The sequence below is a fragment of the Peromyscus leucopus genome, chromosome 1, assembly GCF_004664715.2.
Source record: "Peromyscus leucopus breed LL Stock chromosome 1, UCI_PerLeu_2.1, whole genome shotgun sequence".
NCBI lineage: Eukaryota > Metazoa > Chordata > Mammalia > Rodentia > Cricetidae > Peromyscus > Peromyscus leucopus.
In genome coordinates this window covers 125,622,952-125,632,685 of record NC_051063.1, presented here as the reverse complement: position 1 = coordinate 125,632,685, position 9,734 = coordinate 125,622,952, and the positions used below count along the sequence as shown (strand labels likewise).

The 9,734-nt window shown below is 40.0% G+C and overlaps 1 pseudogene; it reads left to right on the top strand.

Annotated features, from left to right (window-relative positions):
- Window positions 1–4,602: 4,602 nt before the first annotated feature.
- LOC114681960 lies at window positions 4,603–6,338 on the top strand (annotated as a pseudogene).
- The last annotated feature ends 3,396 nt before the right edge of the window (window positions 6,339–9,734 follow it).

Here is a 9,734-nt window from a genome sequence, read left to right as displayed (position 1 = left end):
TTTTTGTGTGTGTGTGTGTGTGTGTGTGTGTGTGTGTGTGTGGTAGTGTGTGTGTGTTCCCCTTCTTTGGTATTTGTTGGTGTGGGATTATCTATTGCCAGTGTTTTCATGGTTGTATCTATGTTCCTTAGGTTGGATTTTTCCTTCTAGTGATTTCTGTAGGACTGGATTTGTAGAAAGGTATTGTTTAAATCTGGTTTTATCATGGGATATTTTGTTTACTCCATTTATGGTGATTGACAGTTTTGCTGAGGATAATAGCCTGGATTGGCATCCATGGTCTCTTAATGTCTGCATAATGTCTGTCCAGGACCTTCTGGCTTTCAGAGTCTCCTTTGAGGAGTCAGGTGTTATTCTGTTGGGTCTGCTCTTATATGTTACTTCATCTTTTTCCTTTGCAGTGCTTAATATTTTTTTCTTTATTCTATATGTTTAGTGATTTGATTATTATGTGGTGAGGGGACTTTTTTTTGAATCCAGTCTATTTTGTGTTTTGTAAGCTTCTTTTATCTTCATAGGCATTTTCTTCTTCAGGTTGGGAGTTTTATTCTATGATTTTGTTAAATATATTTTCTGTGCCTTTGAGCTGGTGTTTTTCTCCTTCTTTTATCCCTATTATTATTAGGTTTGATCTTTTCATGGTGTCACAGATTTCCTAGACATTTTGTGTTATGACTTTGTTGATTTTAGTGGTTTTTTATGATCAATAAATATATTTCCTTTATGGTATCATCAAAGCCAGTGATTCTGTCCTCCATCTCTTACATTCTGTTGGTTACACTTGCATCTATAGCTCCTGTTCATTTACTCAGAGTTTCCATTTCTAGCATTCCTTGGCTTTTGTCTTCTTTATTGCCTCTATTTCAATTTTCAAATCTTGAACCACTTTCTTCACTGTTAGTTTTCTTTTTCTGGGTTTTCTTGACTTTATTAAAGAATTTTTTTTATTTCTTCTAATTTTTTGTTTGTTGTTTCCTTGATTTCTTTAAGGAAATTTTTCATTTCTTCTTTAAAGCCCTCTATCATTTTCATAAAGTCATTTTAAAGGTTGTTTTCTTATGCTTCTTCTACATTGAGAAGTTTAGGTCTTGCTGTTGTAGAACCACTGAGTTCTGGAGGTGCCATATTGCTCTTTATGTTGTTGAATGTATTCTTGCACTGGCCTCTACCCACCTCTTCCTCCATTAGTACAAGCAGTATCTGTTTCTCAGGGTCCAATCACCACTGGCAGTGATTTTGTCTCACGGAGCTCTTGGGGTATTGGGGGGCAAGGATGGAGTGAGACTTGTAGATTGCAGGATCCAATGTGGGGTGGTGGTGGGACGATCTGCCCACATGACTCTTGCCTGCTGGCCTGTAATTGGGGCTGCAGTGGGTGGGGTTATGGGCAGAGGTTGTTCCTTGGGGCCTAGGGCCTAGAGGCTTGGCTAGGGCCTAGGGCCTTGGGGCCTAGGGCCTAGCGGGGAGAACAGTCACTCACCTCTTGGTTCAATCATAGCTGGCTGAGTCTGTGTTTTAGGGAGGAGTTGAGGTCTCGGGTGATGGGTGTGTTAGGGGGTGAGTGGGGCTTATAGATTATAGTCTGATGTGGGATTGTTGTGTTCAGGCCTGCTTGCAAGAGTCTTAACTACTGGCCTGCAATAAGGGCTGCAATGAGTAGGGTAGTGGGGCATGGGTTGTGCCCTGACCCCAACTGCCTAGGGCAATTTTTAATTTTCTTAACAGACATGCATGTATATATGCCCCCTGCTGTACACACATATACAAACTGTATGATATACTCATGTACTATATGAGACAGTATTGATTGTCAATTTGATGATACAAAAATCAGCTAGAAAAAAAATGATGTCTCTAAGGATTATCTACATAGGGTTATTCTCTGAGCATGCCTGTGACAGATTATCTTTTTAGATTAACTGAGGTTAGGAGACCTGCCTTAATTGTGAGTAACATTATTCCATGGAGCAGGGCACTAGTCAGAATAAAACAGAAAGGGCCAGGTGAGCATAAGCATTCATCATTCCTTATTCTTGATAGTAGATGCAATGTTACAAACTGCACCATCCTTCTGCTTTTGCAATTTGCCTACCAGATGAACTTTAACTTCAATTCTGAAGCAAAATAAATTCTTTCCTCTCAAGTAGCTTTTACCAGGTTATACTATCACAGCAACGGGATACAGGAAAAGAAATCTGAAGCATATATACATATATAGGGCCATATATATATATACACACACACATATATATACAATACATGTACATAGTCATATATACATACTCAATACACTCATACTCACATAAACAATACCCTCACAGACAAACAAGTACATAAAAACACATGCCACAACATTCATATATACACAGACAAGCAAACTGAAATATACAAATATACATAGAGAAAAACATACATACAATGCATGCACTGAGACACAAACACACTCACACAGACTAGACATACAGATTAGATGCATATGAATACACAGTACATACAGAGACACACCCACAACTACATACACAACTCCTGGTTAAATCATCCGATAGAGACAAAACATTCAAAATGCTAAAGGGACAACTGGTATTTTATTGAAAATTATAAAAAGGTTCTAAGCATCTGCTAATAGAAGGAATTATATCTTTTATTTTAAAATCAAAGCTTTGGTTCTACTGTAAATTTATTGGCTTAAATGCTTTAGAAATCACATTTAAACAGATTTTCACGTAATACTCTTCTGACCCCATGAATATCAGAACATGTAGAGGCAGGGTACAATTCAACACATTTCAATTTCTAGGCTACCAGCTTTACTAGTTTGTAAATTTTTGAAAGATGGATTTGAATTGTGTCACAAGACAAAATCTTCTTCTTTTTTTGTTTTTTGTTAAACTCAGTGGAAGAAAGTCTCATCAAAATCTGTGTTATGATCTCCACAGTTAGATTTTCACAATTTCATCAGGTGTCTGTGGTATTCTGCCAAGAGGAAGCTCACAATAGAGTCCTATTAATATTCTCTAATCCTCATCATTGCTTGTGAACTGATCTGTGCTTGAATTTGCTATGCTCAATTGAGAACTGCATCTTATTAATAAATTTCAGTGAAGAAAAAAATATAATTCTGGTAATTTGTGATTTGTGCTATTTTCTTTCCCATTCCTGATAATTTTCATGTGAAACCTCTGCATATGTCAATATAAATAAACACAAATGTTTAAATGTACTTGTCTCAGACTCCTTTTTATTTTAAGCTGAATCAAAAGCTATGGTTCTCGGAGAAACAGGCAGGCTCCAACCCAGGAATATGTTTTTCATGTCAGAGGCAGGAAATATGGGGCATGATCAGAGCCTTTGTCAAAACTCATGGCTTTTGACTCAAGTTCAGAATAGATTAAAGGACCACCTTCCATTTTTCATGTAGTTTTTGTTGGGTCAAGAACACTTTGCGCCATGTTATAGTCATACAGATAGGAGAAACCCCAAGACAAGTTTATCTTTCTCAGCAATAAGCATAAAAGACATTTAGTAAAGCTAAAACATGGGAAGGAATATTCAAATTATATAATGATAATCATAGAATTCTCCAGAGAAACACATTGATAGAATGAGTATATATTAAAAGGGAGTTTATTGGACTGCCTTTTATTTATGGCCTGTGTCATCCTATGATAGTTGTTCTCACACTGTAGATGCTGAGAACCAGGCAAATGTTCTGTTTGTAATGTTGGATGCCTCAGTAGTACCAATCTGGTACTGAAGGTCTTGGGGAGTTCCTGGATGCCTGGGAACTTCAGTTCCTTCAGTACACACTGGATGCCTGAAGAAACTGTGTTCTGATATTAGCAAAGGAATATAGCAATGATCACAGCAGCAGCCATAGGCTACATGAACTCACCAATAAAACATGATGGCATTGATGGGAAAGTCATATTTCCCTTTGGATCTCCTTTTATGTAGCTACCACTGGAAAGTGTCACCCACATTTGGAGTGGGCCCTCTCATTACAAATACCTTGAACAAGGTAATCCCTCGCAGATGAGTCTGGAAACTTATCTCTTAGTTGATTCCAAATCCTGTGCAGATTGACCACCACAGGTGGGAAAACAACCTGTGAAATTGGTTTATAAACCAATGAAAAACAGTGTCATATCTTTAGCTTTGTATGAGTAAGGTGGGGTCAATGAAGCATGCCAGGGAATTCCTGGACTCAACTACAATGGTAGATAGTTGTTAGAAGAAACCATGAGTTAGATATGAAGGCTTGTTGTCATTTAAATATAAACAACATACAATAAAGAAGAAAAAACTCCACAGTATTTTCGCCCATGCAAAAACATGTAAAACACCCAGAATAAAAATTAGCAACTAAAAAAGGGAAAACAATGTAAGCCACTAATTCTAAAGTTGAAAGAAAATTGACAGATAATAATCTCAATGAGATAATTTAACAAGATTGTAAACAACTGTTATTCAACACACTTAAGATATATGAAAAGACAGATGCAATAGTGAGATATTAAAAAGAAACAAATGAAATGGTAAATCTGAAAAACTGCAATATTTAAGGGATAAAAGTATTAGATGAGATGAAAAAGAAGACTGAAGATGAAAATGTGGAGAAAACAGAAACTTCTAGAACTTAAACAGAAAGACAAAAGGAGTGATGAGGATGAGCATCAACTCTGGGGTTTGCTGGAATACAGAAAAACCTAGATCTTGTGTCTTTACAGTTTAAAGAAAAAGACAACCATGATTAAGAATAACCTGAAAATTAAACAGACAAAATTTCCTTAAATGTGTGAATCTTTATAGACATAAATGTCCACAACATGGTCCTTGTCAAAAATAAACACACTATACCACACCCACACACATAATAAGGAAGTTTCTGGAAAAGATTTGGAAGGTGATTTTAAGGGAAATAACAATCTACATTTAAAATCAGGTATTCTTGTGACTGAAGAGATTTCACCAGACATCAGCGAAGACAAGGTACAAAAGAACTATAGCATCATTGACAAGCTTCAGGGAAAGACAACTCAGACTTTCCATCCAAGAACAGTACCTTCGGCCTTGAGTTGGCGAAGAGATAGGCAAGACATTGAACCTGTCCTCCTGAGTGGAAAGAAGGCATTCCTGACATTGAACCTGTGCTCCTGAGTGGAAAGAAGACATTCCTGCAAGTGCGAAGGAACCCCGGGGACTGTTTGTGCTGGTGCCCTGTGAACTCTCCTGATTGTTAGCCAACAGCTGCTGTGTTTGAGCAACCTTGCTGAGAAGAAAGAAAATGGCTTGTATTGAGTTTCTTTTCATGTGCCAAGTCTGGAGGAGCTTGCTGAAGTTTTGCAGAAGTTTTGCTCATGTCCAGGTTTCCGTGGTTGACTGCCCAGGTTTAACAAAGGAGCCATTTACCCTTCCTGTAAAAGGCATCTGCGGGCAAACTAGAATTGCAGAAGTAGGAGGTGTGCCTTACTTAATGCCTGTTGTAAACAACAACAAAAAGTTTATGACCTAAATGAGATTGCAAAAGAAATACAGCTGCCTGGAGCTTTTATCCTTGGAGCAGGGGCTGTTCCATTTCAGAAGCTTGGGTTCAATTCTGAGGTCAGTCATCAAGGTGCAAGCCAAGAGAAGAACAGGAGGACAGCTCAACTTTGTGACTTGCATGAGACAGACTCTAGAAAAGCACTATGGACATAAGCCTGTGGGAGATGGGAGGCACCTTCGTGGTGCAGAAGGGGTAAGTCAAGGCCCACATCATGCCTGCAGAGTTTTCTTCCTGCCGGTTGACCTCAGATGAAGCTGTTAATAAGTGGTTACATTTCTATGAGATGAAGGCTCCTTTGGTCTGTCTGCCAGTCATTGTCTCCAAAGACCCGGGGCTTGATTTGCGACTGGAGCACACTCATTTCTTCAGTCATCATGGAGAAGGCGGACATTACCACTATGATACTACCCCAGACACAGTGGAGTATCGTGGCTACTTCTTGCCTGCACAGTTCCTCTGTTGCTGGAGGGCTTCTCTCCAGCTTCCACAAAGCCCCACAGTCCCACAATCCACATATAAAATAATCACTCAGACGCTTATAATACTTATAAACTGTATGGCCGTAGCAGGCTTCTTGTTAACTGTTCTTTTATCTTAAATTAACCCATTTCTATAAATCTATACCTTGCCACGTGGCTGGTGGCTTACCGGCGTCTTTACATGCTGCTTGTCCTGTCGGTGGCTACAGTGTCTCTCCTCCCTTCTTCCTGTTTTCCCAATTTTCCTCTATCGCATTGATCAGCCCAAAGAGACCCATGTGTTTGGGAGATTAAAGCAGCTGATGCTTGCTTAGAAGAAGAAATGATTAAATCACTAACTTGGGAGCTGATACTAATTAAAAAATCCACTAGAGGGCCCTGAAGAGAGTGCTTCCATAGCAAGTAAAACCCCAGTTTAACCCCCAGCACAGAAGAAAAAAATAAGAGTAATTTCCCTATGTAAATGATATTTTTATGGCATTTGAAATGCAAGGATATGGATACATGATACTCATATTATTTTGCATCTTTCATGTGAAGGAGACTGTTGGGAACAAAGATACACAGGCATACCTCTTGCCTTCTCAAACCTGAACCTTATGCCAAGGACCCCAACATGGATTTAGCAGGATGGAGAGGGATGGTTGGGAATCCAGAGACCTGTTTCTTCCTCTTCCTGATGTGACTACATTCAAGAAATCTTACGCTTTAAAAAAAAAAAATGACAAGTTACTGTGTGATGGTGGTTAGTGTGTGGTGATGATGATTGGAAAAATTCTTGCTGCTCTGTATCATTAGCCAATCAACTCTCCAACCTTGATAATGTTGACAAGGTGTGGATGTAAGAACTCCTTAGAACTAAGCTACAAACAAGTGTTCTGATTCTCTATTTTGTAATGCACATGACTTGTGAGTATAAATCCCCAAATTATTTTTAAATAAACATGATTTTGAGGCAAAACTGAATAAAATCATGTTTAATATTGGCTTTAGTATCTTACCTACATAAAAAAAAAGAACAGTACCTTCAGCAGGTAAGGAAGACAGACCTTTTTCAGTAGGCAGCAATGGAAAGTCAGAACTGTTCATCCCCAAATGCACTAAAGTAGAAATTCTCCAGCATCTATCTAGTCAGACCCAAGGAAAGTATGAGATAGAAGTGAGAAGTATTAAAGTTAATAACAAGAGACAGCAGCAATATTTCAACAAATGCAAAGTAACACCTTTCTTCTAATAATCCTTCAATGCAAATGATAGATGTGGTAGTTTGAATGTAATTGGCCCCCATAATCTCATAAAGAGTGACACTATTAGGAGGTGTGGCTTTGTTGGCATAGGTATGGCCTTGTTGGAGGAAGTATGTTACTATGATGGTGGGCTTTGAAGATTCCTATGCTCAGGATACTGCCCAGTGCCTCAGTCAACTTCCTATTGCCTTCAAGCCAAAATGAAGCCAGCACCATGTCTGCCTACATGATGCCATGCTCTCTGACATGATAATGAACTGCATGTCTGGAACTATAAGTGAGATTGCTCAGTTAAATGTTTTCATTGTAAGAGTTGCTGTGGTCATGGTGTCTCTTCACATAAATAGAAAACACCAGTTAAGAGAGAAGTTGATATCAAGGACTGAAGTATTGCTGTGATAGGCTGGACCATGTCTTTGGAGGAATTTGGTCTTTGAATTATAAAAGCAGTGGAAATATTTAAGCATGGCTAGATGGGCTATATTTATAGAAACATGGAAGACAGAGATGCTAAGAGTTATATGAACTGTTAGAGGCTCACTCAAGAGGTTTCAGAGGAGAAAAATTTTGTATGTTGCTGAGAGATCATTCTTGTGATATTTGGGTAAAGGAAGTAGCTGCAGTTTGCCCTTGTACAAAGAGTCTACCTGAGGCTAAAGCAAAGAGTTTGGGATTAATTCTCTTGGGGAAAAAAAATTCAAAACAGCCTAGTATAGACTCTGTTGTATGAATATTAGTGGTAACTCTAAGGAATATTTATAATGAAAAAGAGCAACCTGAACAGGGTAAATTACATAATGCAAATTTTGAGGAGAAAGGGGATGCCAGGAAGCAAAATGGAGCTAAATCCTGTGTTTAAGGAGATAAACAGATGGAATAAGAAATTGAATAAAGGGATCAGTGACCTCAGGATAAGATCCCACTGAGCTAAGTTTCCAATTTGTGAAAGGAATTAAAGAAAAGTTTAGAGCCAGGTGCGGTAGGGCACACCTTTAATCTCAGCACTGGGAAGGCAGAGTGTTAATATTCGGATCCTGCCCCTTGGCGCCACCCTATGTCCTAATGTAAAAGTCTCTTTTCAAGGAAAAACTCTATCCCTTTTCTGTCTCTCCCTCCACTCCTACAAGGTGTGCATCTCTCAACCCTTCTGTCTCTCTTTCTTCACCATCTCTCTTTCTCTCTTCTTTCCTATCTTCTCTTTGTCTCTCTATTATAATAAACCATTTCCCCACAGATGTAGTGTCTGGGTTGTGAATGTGCACCCACCACCCCACTGCCGCCTGCATGGAGTGGGTCACCCGCCCCCTGCTGCATCTTCCCAGCATGCCAGCGTGTTTCCCTGCATGCTAGGGATACCCTTGCCTCCCCCCCCCCATGCAATAAATCATAAAATTGGTGCCCAGTGCTGCCAGGCAATCCCACTGCTTTCTCCTGCCCACCAGCAGTCTGAGGAGCCTTTGGGACCCTGTACCACCCACCATTTTCTGGCTGGAGGGTCACAGGACATTCTTCATCCTATCAGATCAGTAAGATTCTTCCCTTCCCTTTCGACCATTTTCCCACAACTGAGGATTCACTCGCTATCTTTCATGACTGTGGTGCTACTTGTCTTTCAGGATCTAAGCCCCTCAGGCCTAAGCCCTCCATGGCCCATAGCTATTGTGATGAAAATCCATTAGCTATCTTGTGCTGTTTATTCTTACTGACTCTCTGGGACACTGGAGATCAGTCTCATTTTGCTCACTGTCTTTTGGGCTCATAGCCCCTAGGCCCATGCATCTGTCTATGCGATGGCATAGAGAGGTGGCTTGTGTCCTCTGAATTCCATGCCCCACAACCTCTGTGATGATGGTCCTTTGGCTATCTTGTGCCACTATATCTTATTGTGCAAAAAATGTGCCTACCCCTTCCCAATCACCCAACCCCCTATGGTGCTCCAGCCTCCTCTAAGCAATTACGTCATCACCTGTCTCTGGGTTGGGTTCCTTTTGGAGACATATAAGATTGCCCACCAGGCAAAGTTTGCTGTCTTTGCCTGTCCCTTGTTCCAAATATCTATCCTTGTCTCCAATTCTATCACTTAAATCCTCTCTCTTTCCTTTGACTCTGTTGCCGAGGCCTCCTGTTCCATCCTCCTTGGGACTTTGGTGGGGGGGCCCTTCCCCTGCCCCACTGGCTGTTCCCACCACACGGTCTAGCCTCCATCTTGGCTAAGGTCAAAACAGGCAGTTTACATGACTTCATTGCCATCCTTACATGGGCGGGGCAGAGGTTCAGTCACAGCCTGACATTTGTTCCTCTGTAGCCACTCGGGTGGGCAGGGACAGCACACTCCTGTGCTGTGCTGGGGTAGCAGCACTAATGCTTAAGATTTTAAATTTCAGATTTTAACATTAATACAATTCTGATACTATTTGGGTTCAAGCTCAGGATTTTAAACCTATAGATATGAATCTACTTCTG